Raw genomic sequence first — 18,188 nt, forward strand, 5'->3', positions numbered from 1 at the left:
AGTGCGGACATGATTCGTGCAGGCAGTGCGTGGCAAACACACGGACCGCATTATAGTCTATGGGGTCCGTGTACTTTTACAGCAAAGCGCAATTGCGTTTGTATTCCGTTCGGGGGGGGGGGGGGGGGGGGGCTCCATGTGGACTCTCCCCAGATGGAATACAAAAGCAGATGCAAACCAACCCTAAGCTGTAGTAATGTTGCTGGGCCACTATGCAGTGTACAGAGCGATCTGCTTTGTGCACTGTATAGTACAGGGTATGGACACTGCCCCGACCAGCTATTCAGCTCACTACCATTCATATTCCATCTAGAGGATAGATATTTAAAAAAAATCATCTATCAAATAAGAACTCATGGACAGCCCATTTAAGGGCCCTGTTAAGGTAAGGTCATGGTTTAATTTGCGAATAGAATTTGAGGCAGAATCCACCTAAAAAAAATAAAATAAAAGCCTCCCAACTATTGCACTCATTTAAGTGGGAGTTAGGAGCATATTCTACTCTAGTGAATTTACCTGCTGGGAAGAAAATAAGTTTTATTACCTATTGAAACGAATGGAATTCAGAGAAAAAAAAAACTGTAGTTTTTTGGATTTTTTAAACTGCTTCCAGAAACCATTAGGGTTGGTTCACATCTGCTTTTGTATTCCGTTCGGGTCCGTGTGCTTGCCACATGCTGCCCGCACAAATCATGTGGACAGGAAAGTAGATGGTGAACTACTTTCCTATCCGCACGATCCCTGCGGAGATCTGGCAGCAAGTACACAGACCCCATTATAGTCTATGGGGTCTGTGCGCTTTTGGTATTCCGTTCGGGGGGGGGGGGGCTGGGGGGTCCCCATGCAGACTCCTCCGGACAGAATCCAAACGCTAATGTGAACGAGGGGTTACCTTTTTTTTTTTTTATTGCCTCATGCTCATTTCAATCGGGATTGCAAGGCAGACAGCACCCGAAGACAAGTTATAAGGCTCGTGTCTCCCATTGACATGAATGGGAAAGTCGGGAGAAGCTTTTTTTATTATTATTATTTATTCCCCCTACACCCAACAGCAGCACAACTGGGGTATTCCAGCCCCTATGAGCTGTTAGGACAGGTGGAATTTTTAATTACCCAACAGCTTTTGACCCCTATAAGAGGCCGGAAGACCTGCACCTCCCTTGTGTTTTTTTCTGTCCTGTGGGACAGGACAGGCGAATGGTCCTTACATCAGGACATCTTCCACTACCTTACCACAATATGGGGTATCCCCGAGGTGGTTCTGATGGCCACCCGATACAACGCCAAAGTAGAAAGGTTTTGCTCCCTGTACCGGGAAGACAACCCTTTGGCGGTGGATGCCCTGTCAATACCATGGAGGTTCAAGCTGGCATACATTTTTCCTCCCATTCCAATGATCCCAAAGGTACTGGCGAAACTCAGGCAGGACCAGGCTTCGGCAATAGTGATCATGCCGTTCTGGCCAAAAAGGGCATGGTTCACCGACCTTATCCTTAAGAGTCGGGGGAACTACTGGAGGCTTCCATCAGTCAGGAACCTGGTGTCACTGAACAGTCGGCCGTGCCTGGGCCTAGACAAATTCAACCTCACTGCCTGGAGGTTAACCGCGCCATACGCGCAGACAGAGGATTGTCCCAGGGAGTGCTAAGTACCCTAGCCCACTCGAGAGCAGAGGCAACCAATCAGAGATACAGTAGGATCGCCTGCATATTGCAGGATTGGTGTGCGAGAAAACAACGCGATCCGGATAGAAACTCAGTTCTGGAGTTCCTACAGAATGGCCTAGAGAGAGGGTTAGCAGCAGCTACCCTGAAAGTCCAAGTATAAGCTCAATCTGCTCTCCTGGAGACACGTCTAGCACTAGATCCTCTAGTCAAGCAGTTCCTAAGGGGGGCTGCCAGGCTCCGCCCCCAGGTGCATCCCCCTGTCCCCAGCTGGGACCTGGCTGCGGTTCTACAAGGCCTCTGCTCCCCCCCTTTCGAACCTTTACTTCAAGTGGACTGGAAGTACCTATCATACAAAGTGGCTTTCCTGTTGGCAATAACTTCCACCAAGAGAGTGGCGAGTTAAAGGCCTTATCGGCCGCCGAACCTTTAACTACCTTCTTTCCAGACAGAGTTCAGATGAGGTTCGTCCCAGGATTCTTGCCAAAGGTACCAACCCGTCAAAATACTAACCAGGTAACTGTTTTGCTGGCTTTCTTTCCCACTCCCGCTTCCGAGCAGGAGAAGAGGTTGCACACGTTGGATCTGATAAGGACTTTACGTACTTACCTAGACTGTACAGCACCAATCCGAAGATCAGAGAATCTTCTGGTCAATGTGGTGGGCCACAACAGAGGCTCTAAAGCATCAAAGACCACCCTGTCTAGATGGATCAGGGAAGCCATCAGTTGTTCCCTACGGACTCAGGGGCTTCCTGTTCCAGAATTTATCCATGTCCATGCCACCCGTGCAGTAGCAACATCATGGGCAGCGACAGGGTGTCTTTCCTTAGAGCAGATATGTGCCGCGGCTTCATGGAGCTCACAGCTGACTTTTGCCAAGCACTACAGGCTGGACTGGCGTACGACAGAGTCAACTGCCTTTGGACACTCTGTTTTGGCATCAGCTTGCCAAGATGGCCCACCCTAGGGGAAATAATACTTGCTAAATCCCCAGTTGTGCTGCTGTTGGGCGTAGGGGGAAAGAAAGATTATGAATGATAATCTGTTTTCCCTTAGCCCAAACAGCAGCACAAGGCTCCCTCCCTAAGAGGTGCTATTGTACAACATGTGATGTATATGTGTGTGTCACCTTTATGAATTTCTCTGTAGATCATACTTGTTACTAACACAAGGGAGGAGCAGGTCTTCCGGCCTCTTATAGGGGTCAAAAGCGGATAGGTAATAAAAAATTCCACCTGTCCTAACAGCTCATATGGGCAGGAATACCCAGTTGTGCTGCTGTTTGGGCTAAGGGAAAACAGATTATTATTCATAATCTTTCTGTCTGGTTCTTCCACTCTGGCGTCTTCTGAAAGTGAAACTGCTCACTGGCTGTGACATCCCGGATCGCTTTCGCCGAAGCCAAACAGCGGGCTCAGGAACAGACCCAGGATGTCACAGGTAGTGACATCACACGCCCTGATTCGTCTGCTGATTGGCCTCAATGGTCACGTGTGACAGGGATTTCCGATGAAAGATAACAACAGACCAAGAGGACCAGACCGCGCTGAGAGGTACCAGAGCACCATGGAAAGGAGAAGAATTTTTTTTTTCCACTGCCCCCAGCTGATTTAAAAAAATTAACTTTTCGCCCATTTTTACCTGTACCAGGACAACCCCTATAATGCTCACAAAATGCAGGTGCTCTTGCTCTATAACATGCTGCCTACAAATCAAACACCAAACGACAAAGAGCCCGTCTGTTATCCACGGACACCATAGACTATAACGGTATCCGCCATTTTTTTACACTGAAACCTATGGAAAGAAGATTCCTCTGCGCCAATATGAACATCGCCTCAACATCACAAACCCCCAACATTTGGCAGAGGGATTACATTAGGTTACTGAAGGGGCTCTCAAGTCACTGTCCTTGATTTGAGACTTGACTTGAGAGCCCCTTCAGTAAACCAGTACCAGCAGCTACCCCATCCCACTACTAACTGGGGTCCAAACATTACACCCCTTTAAAGGGAGTCTATGATCAGAGCCCAACACATCCCTTTGAGAGTCGGTGCCTCCGTTGCTGTGATATTGCAGTTGTGGTCATTACACCAATGAAGAGGTAAGTAGTAACCTCCTCATTGTTCCAAATGGCGCAACTGCAGATCAACAAAACCAGCGATCTCTCAAGAGCAGAGGCCCTGGGAAAAGGGGAGACACTTTTGATCCTAAATGATCTACCAGCGACATTGGGTTGATACGCTGTTTCGGTGACAGGCTCACTATCTGGATACAGACACTGTGGCTGTTGGGAGTCACTCAAACAACCCCGGGAGAGCTCTCCCATAGAGATTCAGGACACACTGGCCACATCTGGATCCTCGGATTCCTCCAGTTCCCTGATAAGAAGCAGGACCAGGAGCTGATATAGAAGGACAGTGTCAGAGATCTCCGGCTGTCACAAAACTACAACCCCCGTCATGCTCATAGGGCCACAGACTGTAGGAGCATGATGGGAACTGCAGTCTCAGAACAGCTGGGTAGTTGGAGACCACGGCTGTATATACCCGTGTATACGGAACGAACACCGAGTATACAGTGCAGCCTGCGGGTTATACCCAAAGCTGTGCCTGTCCCAAGGGCGGACTACTACTCCCAGCCAGCACAATGTCCGGTATCACAGCAAGCAGCGCCGCTAAGGTTTATACTATACATAAGAATACACGACATACCGCTCGGCCTCCCGGCTTCCGTCCTGCTGCGCCTTCAAAATTCCGCGCCTTCCATTAACGTGATGACGTCACAGGGATAACGGCTCGAGGCGGCCGACTGTGTGAAGAGATCAGAGCGACGAACGCGTAAAGCAAAAGGTGACCGTGTGGGCGGGGCTAGAGTCATTGTGCGCCATTTTTGTTTATGGAACATTTGCCCTGTTGCCATTCTTTTTATTATTAATAACTGTGTGTGTATAATTGTATATGTTTCTGTAGAGCTTCATGTTCTAAACTTCCTGCCAGATACAACCACTTGAATAAGTTCACACTTAGGTTTTAGATGGATTTTTTTTTACTTGCATTCCATTGCATTTTTATGGCGATAAACTGTGTCACTACAGAAGGAAGGAAAAAGTATGTGGCACACACAGGTTAAAATTTACATGAGGTGCCATGCCTTTAACCTAGACCTTGCCCCCTTTGACCCCCACACAATCCCTTTGTGACCTAGACCATGCCCCTTTGACCCCCCACACAATCCCTTTGTGTCCCCAAATTGAATACCAAGCCGTCTAGTGACCCCCCACCTGATATGATGTCCCCCTTGTGGCCCCTAGATAGCAGAAGTATCAGTTTGTGCTCCTTACACAGTAGAATGGCCCCCTTGTGGCACCCACACACTGCAATGTTGCTTTGTGTCCCAGAAGACGCAAGTAAAAGAAAAGTAACACCTCACCCCGGGTCCTTCAGAGGCGGCCAGGAGTTGCCGTAACAACTTTCTACTGTCCATTAGACTGTAGGTATATCTAGGCTAATGGACATCATGGTTGATGGTTATGACAATCATTTGGAAATGTGTTTTTCTCATATAGACTCAATGCACGGAGAACATTGTCAAGTAGGGGAGTTAGTGGCAAACATACAAGTGCGCATTCCCAACACCCACAAGGGTCCGTTGTTTGTACAGGGGAAAAATTTTGCCTCTCAGTACATTTTTAGCATGAGGGAGGAAACTGGAGTACCCAGAGAGAACCCACACAAACAGAGGGAGAACATACAAACTCCATGCAGATTTTGTTCTCGCCAGGACCAAATCACTGTAACCCAACAGTGCTAACCACTGGGACATACTAAAAAGAATGAAGAAAAAGAATAAAGAAAAAGAATGAACATTATTACCAATGGGGAAAGATGTAAAATAAAGATTTAGTGAGCTTTCTAGGTTTAAAAGAACTGGAATGAACAGGATATATATGTAGTCTCTACTGGAATGAACATATATTCCATAGAAACAGATGTATAATACTTTTCCTGTGCTAGATACACCAGGAATGAACAGGATATATATGTAGTCTCTGCTGGAATGAACATATATTCCATAGAAACAGATGTATAATACTTTTCCTGTGCTAGATACACCAGGAATGAAAAGGATATATCTGTAGTGTATAGTGAAATGAACATATATTCCATAGAAACAGATGTATAACACTTTTCCTGTGCTAGATACACCAGGAATGAACAGGTTATATCTGTAGTCTATAGTGTAATGAACACATATTCCATAGAAACAGATGTATAATACTTTTCCTGTGCTAGATACACCAGGAATGAACAGGATATATCTGTAGTCTATAGTGGAATGAACATATATTCCATAGAAACAGATGTATAACACTTTTCCTGTGCTAGATACAGCAGGAATGAACAGGATATATCTGTAGTGTATAGTGGAATGAGCATATATTCCATAGAAACAGACGTATAATACTTTTCCTGTGCTAGATACACCAGGAATGAACAGGATATATCTGTAGTGTATAGTGGAATGAACATATATTCCATAGAAACAGATGTATAACACTTTTCCTGTGCTAGATACACCAGGAATGAACAGGATATATCTGTAGTCTATAGTGGAATGAGCATATATTCCATAGAAACAGATGTTTAATACTTTTCCTGTGCTAGATACACCAGGAATGAAAAGGATATATCTGTAGTGTATAGTGGAATGAACATATATTCCATAGAAACAGATGTATAACACTTTTCCTGTGCTAGATACAGCAGGAATGAACAGGATATATCTGTAGTGTATAGTGGAATGAACATATATTCCATAGAAACAGATGTATAATACTTTTCCTGTGCTAAATAGAGTAGGAATGAATAGGATATATCTGTAGCCTATAGTGGAATGAACATATATTCCATAGAAACAGAAATATAACAGTTTTCCTGTGCTAGATACACCAGGAATGAACAGGATATATCTGTAGTGTATAGTGGAATGAACATATATTCCATAGAAACAGATGTATAACACTTTTCCTGTGCTAGATACACCAGGAATGAACAGGATATATCTGTAGTGATAGGGAAATCAATACGTTCATATATATTCCCTATATGTGTATACATTCTGTCAATAACTTAAGATTGTAACATGCATCTCCAGGTCAGCTTGACACATATTCCATATTAATCAGAATATTTGCAGACATAATGCCGCACCCCATAATAAACAGAGTAATAAAGTGGCTGGAATAAAGTGATAAGATGGTTATTAAAATAGACTTTGTTATGCCACGCGGTAAGGTGACTAAAACATACACTACGTAATGCGCACTGAGTTAACCTCATCATCAGATGTCAGAACAGTTAGAATATTCATGATTAGGGATGGGATATTCTTGTAATACTCATGTATAGAAATTGCTGAATCCTAACGGGTAATGATTACTCAATGACACACCCATATACGCCTACCAAGTTAATGATTACTCTATAATACACCCTGTATGTACACCCACTTCTTTGGGTATAAGAAGAGATGATTTGTTCAATAAAGTATGCTTTAGCCCAGATTCAACTTGTTTCTGTGTCATTGCATCACTGACGCTCCGGAGTGTGACGTAATTTGGAATCCATCCAATATACCTATTGGTCTGACTTGAGGACCAGCCTTGACAGTAAATGGCGCCCAACGTGGGGCTGGCAAAGGCAAAAGACCTCAATATCTTGAGACCCGGCAATAACAGAGTTAAGGATCAAAGGACACACAGACAATCACCGGTGAGGTAAGAACCATTGCTTCTTACTTACAATATCTCTGTGTTTCTGGGGGTCTTCTAACTCTGGGACCGGATCTGAAGGTATGCTATAGTCTGTCTTTTGTACTCCCAGCCCATATTATTTGGCAAAGAACCGTAGAATATCATTCTTGATACTTAATGGTATATTGGATTGGATAGCTCTATGTATTACTGTTTTGTTATGTCTAATGTGTGACGGCTGTGTGAATGTATGAGTCTACCTAATACCTGGAGGGTATGGAATGGTCTGTTGGGGTCTGCCGTAAAGACTAACTCTTCCCGGGATCAGACTGGCGTGTCCGGTGGATCAGGGAGGAGCGCCCCTGATGGGTGATCCTGCATGCCAGATACCTCCTCTTAGGGACAATTAGAGATATGGGGTACAAAGTACATGAAATGACTGATAGATCCTCTGTAATTCTGTCCGGTAACCAAAGGGGGACGCCCCTAGCCAGAGCATAAGTCTTGTCATATGTTTGTCTTATGTTTGTCATTGTTTGTCTTGTAGTATGCACAACGCTATCTCACATGATTTCAGGAGAATTTGAAAGGGTTTAGGTTGTTCTTGTTTTGTTTAGCATTAGTTTGCTTCACCCTCTGGTTGATATATAGAATCTATTGTTATGGAAAAAGTAGCCTGATATCTGTACCGTATCTAGCTCCCCTGGCGGTGATCAGCGACTGGAAGGTGACTGAAATTTAGGAAGTCACGATTTGGCCAAAGGGGTCGCTGAACTGTTCTCGGGCCCAGCAAGCACTTTGTGAGCTACTGGGTGGGAGAAAATGCCTGGAGTGGGAGTTAGATCAGGAGGGTACAGTATCTGTGGCATCTTATGGAGTACAGTAGTGGTATACAGTACTGAGAGACACAGAGGTTTATATGTCAACCAGAGATGGGCATAGAGGAAAGTGCAAACATGGGAAATGTACCTAGCCAGCAGGAACCTGAAGGGGTTAAGGCTTGTGATGCTTGTGAGATAGTGTTATGTGTACATGCAAAGTTGTTATGAAAGAAAGATTCAAGTAAGTTATTAAGTTATTGCAAGTTCTAGAAATGTGAAGTGATCCAGTAGTGATCTGGCAATCAGCCTCAGTGCTGATTAATGGGTTAATGACAATAAGTTGGTCAGAAAAGGAAGTTTGGTTTGAGGTAATGAAAGATATGAAACAAGAAAGTAGTTGGATTGTGAAAAAGACTTTGAAAGGTTTAATATATGAGAAAAATAGTAAATGTAAAGTTCCTCCACCATCTCAACCCCATCTCATGTCTCCTGTGGCAACAGGACCAGGAGGATGGACTTGTGTGTATGGACAGCAAAACCATGATTGGTGTAAATAATGTTTTTGCCAAAAGGGTTGGGGGAGGGAGGAACCACGATCACACAAAGGAAAAGGACTATATCATGATGTTTGCATCTAGACTAGGGCATATGAACCTGAACCTAGTACCTCTGCGATAGAGCAAGAGGAAAGTTTTGTTACATTGGAAGAGGAAGAGGATAATCACCCTTCCTATCTTCAGGCTATAGGGGGATAACATCATTCACCCTTTAGATTTCAATAAGCACCAATGACTATTATCTCATTATAAGCCATGGGGTCTAAAAGATAAAAGGGTGCTACTCAAGAATGTCCCAGACTCATTTGATTTGTAAAGGGGCTTCTATAGACAGATTATGGGGTCTGAACAACATTTACATGGACAGATCTAGAGTCCATCTTAAAGGGAAAAAATGATGAATCTATAATGCAATCAGTTATGGACACAATAGAGAAAATGGGAGAATCTACAATTCCTGGAATACAACCCAGCCAGGAAATCATGTAGGTGTCTTGAGTATTATAACTATGAGGAGATAGTGAACATACCAAGCGTCACTGTAGGTCCCCACATAAAGGGAAAGTTAGGGGGAACTAGAACTCACAATAGGATCCTGTATCAATGTACCACAAATTGTAACTGCTCATATATGTATGACCAGATTGATAGACTATAGTCAGTGATATGTCACCTGTTAATTTATTAAGAGTAGATATACTGCTACAGTACAGGGTATACAGATGCATAGTGTATACAGCCCCACCTGACTCACTGTGGTCAAAGTCCCTGATAATGATATTGGGCATCTGCCAGTTTCTCTGGTGGTAAAGCTAGGAGCAAAGTCCCTTATAGTGGAGTAACCTCCAGCAATAGGGAAATATAGCACAGAATTAATTCCTTCTGGTGCAATAAAGCCTACAAACATCTTGTAACCTTAAAGGGATATAGTACATTATTTTGAATCCAGCTGCTCTAGTTCCTATTGGTGCAGTGGATTCAAAAAGGGGGAAATGGGACAAGGAAATTCATTTGTTGATTTTATAGCCTGTGGCTCAGGGAAAGTTAGGTTTTTCACATGTTTTTAATGTACCTCTCATTAATTCAGATGTTGAGTTTTTTTTTGTAGATGGCTCAAGAAACATTGGTGAAGATGGACGGTTCTACACTGGGTATACAGAGATCACACAACATGAGGTAGTAAAAGCAGAACCACTCCCTCCTCATATGTCTGCACAGGAGATGGAGCTGATGGCGCTCATTGAATTGCTTAAAGGGTTAGAAGGTAAACAGTACAACATATACACTGACTTCAGGTATGATTTTAGAGTTGCCCATGACTATGGTCCCATATGGAGGGCAAGAGATTTCATTACAACAGCAGGTACCCCTATTAAACATGGGAAGTCTCATTAAACAGTTGATGGAAGCCCTGATGCTTCTAAAAGAAATAGCTGTAAGAAAAGGTAAAGACACGCACAAAGCCACCAATGAGGCAGAGACAAGGTGCAAACAAAAGCAGCAAGGAAACCAAGGTGAAAGGACACCCCAGGAACACCTCCGCTGATCATGGTGAGTACTGAGTGTAACCAGATGGACTTAAGTACCTTTACAGGCTCTAACTTGGAAAACACCGGGGAAGAGATGGAAGGTCTGGTCAAAGGCTGGAGCTCAGGACAATGAAGGTCTGTGGAAGGTGGGATTGCGGGTATGCCTGCCAAGGTCCTTGTAGCTGTTCACGGTACAACCCACCTGTCTAAGAATGCTATTTGTGTTTTGGTGGATAAGCAATGTTTCACACCTGGGTTTCCAGTGGTTGCCAACAGATTTACACACATGTATACAACACAATCCGGGTAGTATAGTTAAGGTGCCCCAGATACATGCACCAAAAACCCTCTACCCATTTCAATGACTGCAGATTGACTTCATACAACTACCTAAGGTAGGCACGTATGAGTATGTGTTTGTGTGTGTTGATCTTTTCGCAGGGGAAGGCGTCCAGCCACCAATGCCAAAAGCCATTGCAAGAGCCCCTGCAAAGAAACTGATATTGGAGGTTTTCTGTAGGTGTGGATCTGAAGCCATAAAATTTGACAGAGGTATCCGTTTTACAGGAGAGGTAATGCAAAATGTTATGCAAATGTTGGGAGTCACACAAGCATTTCATACATCTTTTCATCCACAAACTAGGGAAAAAGTGGAGAGACTGAATGATACCCTAAAGCTTAAAAAGTCAGAAAGCAAGTGAGAAATTAGGGAAATCCTGCACAGAGTGCTTGCCATTGGGTTTATTTCCTATAGGGTACACGCCAATGGGAAAAGGAAAAATAAATAAATAAATTGTCTCCTATTAAAGGTTTTATTCAGGTCAGCATCAAGGCTAGGCTTGTATTTCCCACAGACACTAGTCTAGGCCTATACACTGTGACAATTTCATCAGTTATGTCCAGAGCCTCCAAAAGAGACTCTCACTTGTGCATAAACAAGCTTATGATTCTATTCCAGGTTTGATGGTCCTTTCCAAGTCCTCCTTACTACCGCCACTTGAGGGGAAGGCCACTTGGATTCACACAAGCCACTATAAAGCCCTGTAGCAAAATAATGATTTTGTTTCTGATGATTCTGGTAACTTCACTCCAAAAAGGGGAGATGACCGACGGGCTGATAACCCAAAATGACACTGTGATGACCATACGGCTTATAAATGATTTTTTTTTTTTTTTACAAATCAGCCTAGATTTATAGAGGAAATAGCTGAACAATTTGGTCTAATTTCTTTGGTAACAGGGAGGAATAGAGTAGTTTTAGAGAAGTTATTAGTAGAAAAAGGAGGGGTTTGCAAAATTATTGACATTAATGGTTGTACTTTTATCCTGAATAATACAGCCCCTGATGGAAGTGTCACTAGAGCGCTAGAGGGTCTTACATCCCTGTCTGAAGAGATGGCTGAAAACTCTGGTATCAACAAGCCCTTCACTGGCTGCAAATCTGGTTTGGGAAAATGGAGTTGCCTAATGTCAAGCCTTTTCGTGGTGCCGGTGACAGTCGTAGCGGCAATACTTGTTACCTGTGGATACTTCTGAATTTCCTGCAATCAAGGACTTTGTCATAGATTGACTGATACAACTATGTGTTTGGAATCAAAGCCCTGCAATGATGATTAAATGTGAAATGCTATAAGTGAGAATAAGATATGATCCTTCCCATACCTTCAGGGAATTCGGGAAGGCCCGACAATAGCTTCTTGCTATTGAAGTACTTGTGGATGAGGGAGGTCTCATATCTGTTCTCAAAAGGAGGGATTGATAGGGAAATCAATACGTTCATATATATTCCCTATATGTGTATACATTCTGTCAATAACTTAAGATTGTAACATGCATCTCCAGGTCAGCTTGACACATATTCCATATTAATCAGAATATTTGCAGACATAATGCCGCACCCCATAATAAACAGAGTAATAAAGTGGCTGGAATAAAGTGATAAGATGGTTATTAAAATAGACTTTGTTATGCCACGCGGTAAGGTGACTAAAACATACACTACGTAATGCGCACTGAGTTAACCTCATCATCAGATGTCAGAACAGTTAGAATATTCATGATTAGGGATGGGATATTCTTGTAATACTCATGTATAGAAATTGCTGAATCCTAACGGGTAATGATTACTCAATGACACACCCATATACGCCTACCAAGTTAATGATTACTCTATAATACACCCTGTATGTACACCCACTTCTTTGGGTATAAGAAGAGATGATTTGTTCAATAAAGTATGCTTTAGCCCAGATTCAACTTGTTTCTGTGTCATTGCATCACTGACGCTCCGGAGTGTGACGTAATTTGGAATCCATCCAATATACCTATTGGTCTGACTTGAGGACCAGCCTTGACAGTAGTCTCTGCTGCAATGAACATATATTCCATAGAAACAGATGTATAACACTTTTCCTGTGCTAGATACACCAGGAATGAACAGGATATATATGTAGTGTATAGTGGAATGAACATATATTCCATAGAAACAGATGTATAATACTTTTCCTGTGCTAGATACACCAGGAATGAACAGGATATATCTGTAGTCTCTGCTGAAATAAACATATATTCCATAGAAACAGATGTATAACACTTTTCCTGTGCTAGATACACCAGGAATGAAAAGGATATATTTGTAGTGTATAGTGAAATGAACATATATTCCATAGAAACAGATGTGTAACACTTTTCCTGTGCTAGATACACCAGGAATGAAAAGGATATATCTGTAGTGTATAGTGAAATGAACATATATTCCATAGAAACAGATGTATAACACTTTTCCTGTGCTAGATACACCAGGAATGAACAGGATATATCTGTAGTCTATAGTGGAATGAACAAATATTCCATAGAAACAGACGTATAACACTTTTCCTGTGCTAGATACACCAGGAATGAACAGGATATATATGTAGTGTATAGTGGAATGAACATATATTCCATAGAAAGAGATGTATAACACTTTTCCTCTGCTAGATACACCAGGAATGAACAGGTTATATCTGTAGTCTATAGTGGAATGAACATATATTCCATAGAAACAGATGTATAACACTTTTCCTGTGCTAGATACAGCAGGAATGAACAGGATATATCTGTAGTGTATAGTGGAATGAGCATATATTCCATAGAAACAGATGTATAATACTTTTCCTGTGCTAGATACACCAGGAATGAACAGGATATATCTGTAGTGTATAGTGGAATGAACATATATTCCATAGAAACAGATGTATAACACTTTTCCTGTGCTAGATACAGCAGGAATGAACAGGATATATCTGTAGTCTCTGCTGAAATAAACATATATTCCATAGAAACAGATGTATAACACTTTTCCTGTGCTAGATACACCAGGAATGAAAAGGATATATCTGTAGTGTATAGTGAAATGAACATATATTCCATAGAAACAGATGTATAACACTTTTCCTGTGCTAGATACACTAGGAATGAACAGGATATATCTGTAGTGTATAGTGGAATGAACATATATTCCATAGAAACAGATGTATAACACTTTTCCTGTGCTAGATACACCAGGAATGAACAGGATATATCTGTAGTCTCTGCTGAAATAAACATATATTCCATAGAAACAGATGTATAACACTTTTCCTGTGCTAGATACACCAGGAATGAAAAGGATATATTTGTAGTGTATAGTGAAATGAACATATATTCCATAGAAACAGATGTGTAACACTTTTCCTGTGCTAGATACACCAGGAATGAAAAGGATATATCTGTAGTGTATAGTGAAATGAACATATATTCCATAGAAACAGATGTATAACACTTTTCCTGTGCTAGATACACCAGGAATGAACAGGATATATCTGTAGTCTATAGTGGAATGAACAAATATTCCATAGAAACAGACGTATAACACTTTTCCTGTGCTAGATACACCAGGAATGAACAGGATATATATGTAGTGTATAGTGGAATGAACATATATTCCATAGAAAGAGATGTATAACACTTTTCCTCTGCTAGATACACCAGGAATGAACAGGTTATATCTGTAGTCTATAGTGGAATGAACATATATTCCATAGAAACAGATGTATAACACTTTTCCTGTGCTAGATACAGCAGGAATGAACAGGATATATCTGTAGTGTATAGTGGAATGAGCATATATTCCATAGAAACAGATGTATAATACTTTTCCTGTGCTAGATACACCAGGAATGAACAGGATATATCTGTAGTGTATAGTGGAATGAACATATATTCCATAGAAACAGATGTATAACACTTTTCCTGTGCTAGATACAGCAGGAATGAACAGGATATATCTGTAGTCTCTGCTGAAATAAACATATATTCCATAGAAACAGATGTATAACACTTTTCCTGTGCTAGATACACCAGGAATGAAAAGGATATATCTGTAGTGTATAGTGAAATGAACATATATTCCATAGAAACAGATGTATAACACTTTTCCTGTGCTAGATACACTAGGAATGAACAGGATATATCTGTAGTGTATAGTGGAATGAACATATATTCCATAGAAACAGATGTATAACACTTTTCCTGTGCTAGATACACCAGGAATGAACAGGATATATCTGTAGTCTCTGCTGGAATGAACAAATATTCCATAGAAACAGATGTATAACACTTTTCCTGTGCTAGATACACCAGGAATGAACAGGATATATCTGTAGTGTATAGTGAAATGAGCATATATTCCATAGAAACAGACGTATAACACTTTTCCAGTGCTAGATACACCAGGAATGAACAGGATATATCTGTAGTCTCTGCTGGAATGAACATATATTCCATAGAAACAGATGTATAACACTTTTCCTGTGCTAGATACACCAGGAATAAACAGGATATATCTGTAGTGTATAGTGGAATGAACATATATTCCATAGAAACAGATGTGTAACACTTTTCCTGTGCTAGATACACCAGGAATGAAAAGGATATATCTGTAGTGTATAGTGAAATGAACATATATTCCATAGAAACAGATGTGTAACACTTTTCCTGTGCTAGATACACCAGGAATGAAAAGGATATATCTGTAGTGTATAGTGAAATGAACATATATTCCATAGAAACAGATGTATAACACTTTTCCTGTGCTAGATACACCAGGAATGAACAGGATATATCTGTAGTCTATAGTGGAATGAACAAATATTCCATAGAAACAGACGTATAACACTTTTCCTGTGCTAGATACACCAGGAATGAACAGGATATATATGTAGTGTATAGTGGAATGAACATATATTCCATAGAAAGAGATGTATAACACTTTTCCTCTGCTAGATACACCAGGAATGAACAGGTTATATCTGTAGTCTATAGTGGAATGAACATATATTCCATAGAAACAGATGTATAACACTTTTCCTGTGCTAGATACAGCAGGAATGAACAGGATATATCTGTAGTGTATAGTGGAATGAGCATATATTCCATAGAAACAGATGTATAATACTTTTCCTGTGCTAGATACACCAGGAATGAACAGGATATATCTGTAGTGTATAGTGGAATGAACATATATTCCATAGAAACAGATGTATAACACTTTTCCTGTGCTAGATACAGCAGGAATGAACAGGATATATCTGTAGTCTCTGCTGAAATAAACATATATTCCATAGAAACAGATGTATAACACTTTTCCTGTGCTAGATACACCAGGAATGAAAAGGATATATCTGTAGTGTATAGTGAAATGAACATATATTCCATAGAAACAGATGTATAACACTTTTCCTGTGCTAGATACACTAGGAATGAACAGGATATATCTGTAGTGTATAGTGGAATGAACATATATTCCATAGAAACAGATGTATAACACTTTTCCTGTGCTAGATACACCAGGAATGAACAGGATATATCTGTAGTGTATAGTGAAATGAGCATATATTCCATAGAAACAGACGTATAACACTTTTCCAGTGCTAGATACACCAGGAATGAACAGGATATATCTGTAGTCTCTGCTGGAATGAACATATATTCCATAGAAACAGATGTATAACACTTTTCCTGTGCTAGATACACCAGGAATAAACAGGATATATCTGTAGTGTATAGTGGAATGAACATATATTCCATAGAAACAGACGTATAACACTTTTCCAGTGCTAGATACACCAGGAATGAACAGGATATATCTGTAGTCTCTGCTGGAATGAACATATATTCCATAGAAACAGATGTATAACACTTTTCCTGTGCCAGATACACCAGGAATGAACAGGATATATCTGTATTCTCTGCTGGAATGAACATATATTCCATAGAAACAGATGTATAACACTTTTCCTGTGCTAGATACACCAGGAATGAAAAGGATATATCTGTAGTGTATAGTGAAATGAACATATATTCCATAGAAACAGATGTATAACACTTTTCCTGTGCTAAATAGAGTAGGAATGAATAGGATATATCTGTAGCCTATAGTGGAATGAACATATATTCCATAGAAACAGATGTATAACAGTTTTCCTGTGCTAGATACACCAGGAATGAACAGGATATATCTGTAGTCTATAGTGGAATGAACATATATTCCATAGAAACAGATGTATAATACTTTTCCTGTGCTAGATACACCAGGAATGAACAGGATATATCTGTAGTCTATAGTGGAATGAACAAATATTCCATAGAAACAGACGTATAACACTTTTCCTGTGCTAGATACACCAGGAATGAACAGGATATATATGTAGTGTATAGTGGAATGAACATATATTCCATAGAAACAAATGTATAACACTTTTCCTGTGCTAGATACACTAGGAATGAACAGGATATATCTGTAGTGTATAGTGGAATGAACATATATTCCATAGAAACAGATGTATAACACTTTTCCTGTGCTAGATACACCAGGAATGAACAGGATATATCTGTAGTCTCTGCTGGAATGAACAAATATTCCATAGAAACAGATGTATAACACTTTTCCTGTGCTAGATACACCAGGAATGAACAGGATATATCTGTAGTCTCTGCTGGAATGAACAAATATTCCATAGAAACAGATGTATAACACTTTTCCTGTGCTAGATACACCAGGAATGAACAGGATATATCTGTAGTCTCTGCTTGAATGAACATATATTCCATAGAAACAGATGTATAACACTTTTCCTGTGCTAGATACACCAGGAATGAACAGGATATATCTGTAGTCTATAGTGGAATGAACATATATTCCATAGAAACTGATTTATATAATATTTTTCATGTGGTAAATAGACAAGGAATGAACAGGATATATCTGTAGTCTATAGTGGAATTAAATTATATTCCATGGAAACAGATGTATTATACTTCTTTTGTGCTAGATTCACCTGGAACAAACAGGATATATCTGTTGTCTATAGCGGAATGAGCGTATATTCCATAGAAACAGATGTATAATACTTTTTCTGTGCTAAATAGAGTAGGAATGAATAGGATATATCTGTATATATCTATAGCCACATGTGGCTATAGAGGATTTTTCCCCTATTTTCAAAATTATGGCATGATTTTTTGTTATTTATGTTTTTATATGGACGACCACAAATAATGATCATTATTTTTGGCTGTTTATAATGAGAGGACCGCCTTTCACTGAAACGTTCCCAAGTGAGAACATAATCTAAAGGGGAACTTAGGACTGGGCATGTCTTAAAACAGTTGTAGTGGTGTCCAACCTCTGCCAATGACTGCCTGAGTAGAACTGCTGTGTAACATGCCAGGTCCCAGACCAGGAAATGATGAAGACCACAGCGGCAGACTCTAGGAGTCAGTACTGGAAGCACAGTGGGGAGTGGATGTATTTGTTTTCACCTGGGGTCTATCTGGCCA

General features: G+C 40.7%; 1 protein-coding gene and 1 long non-coding RNA gene across 2 annotated transcripts in view; one reads left to right on the plus strand and one right to left on the minus strand.

Moving 5' to 3' along the window:
• Positions 1-7,761, minus strand: part of NCAPH (non-SMC condensin I complex subunit H) — a 35,937-nt gene extending 28,176 nt beyond the window's left edge. Inside the window, exons 1-2 of the mRNA XM_075272914.1 lie at positions 7,689-7,761; positions 4,381-4,477 (exon numbers count right to left, since the gene is read on the minus strand). The gene's annotated coding sequence lies outside the window, so the exon portion shown is untranslated. The remainder of the gene's footprint in view (positions 1-4,380; positions 4,478-7,688) is intronic.
• On the plus strand, positions 7,233-12,579 carry LOC142202670 (uncharacterized). Its single transcript, XR_012716088.1, has 2 exons — positions 7,233-7,445; positions 11,668-12,579. It is a non-coding gene; the product is annotated as an uncharacterized LOC142202670 (long non-coding RNA).
• The last annotated feature ends 5,609 nt before the right edge of the window (positions 12,580-18,188 follow it).

Source organism: Leptodactylus fuscus, chromosome 5 (assembly GCF_031893055.1).
Source record: "Leptodactylus fuscus isolate aLepFus1 chromosome 5, aLepFus1.hap2, whole genome shotgun sequence".
NCBI lineage: Eukaryota > Metazoa > Chordata > Amphibia > Anura > Leptodactylidae > Leptodactylus > Leptodactylus fuscus.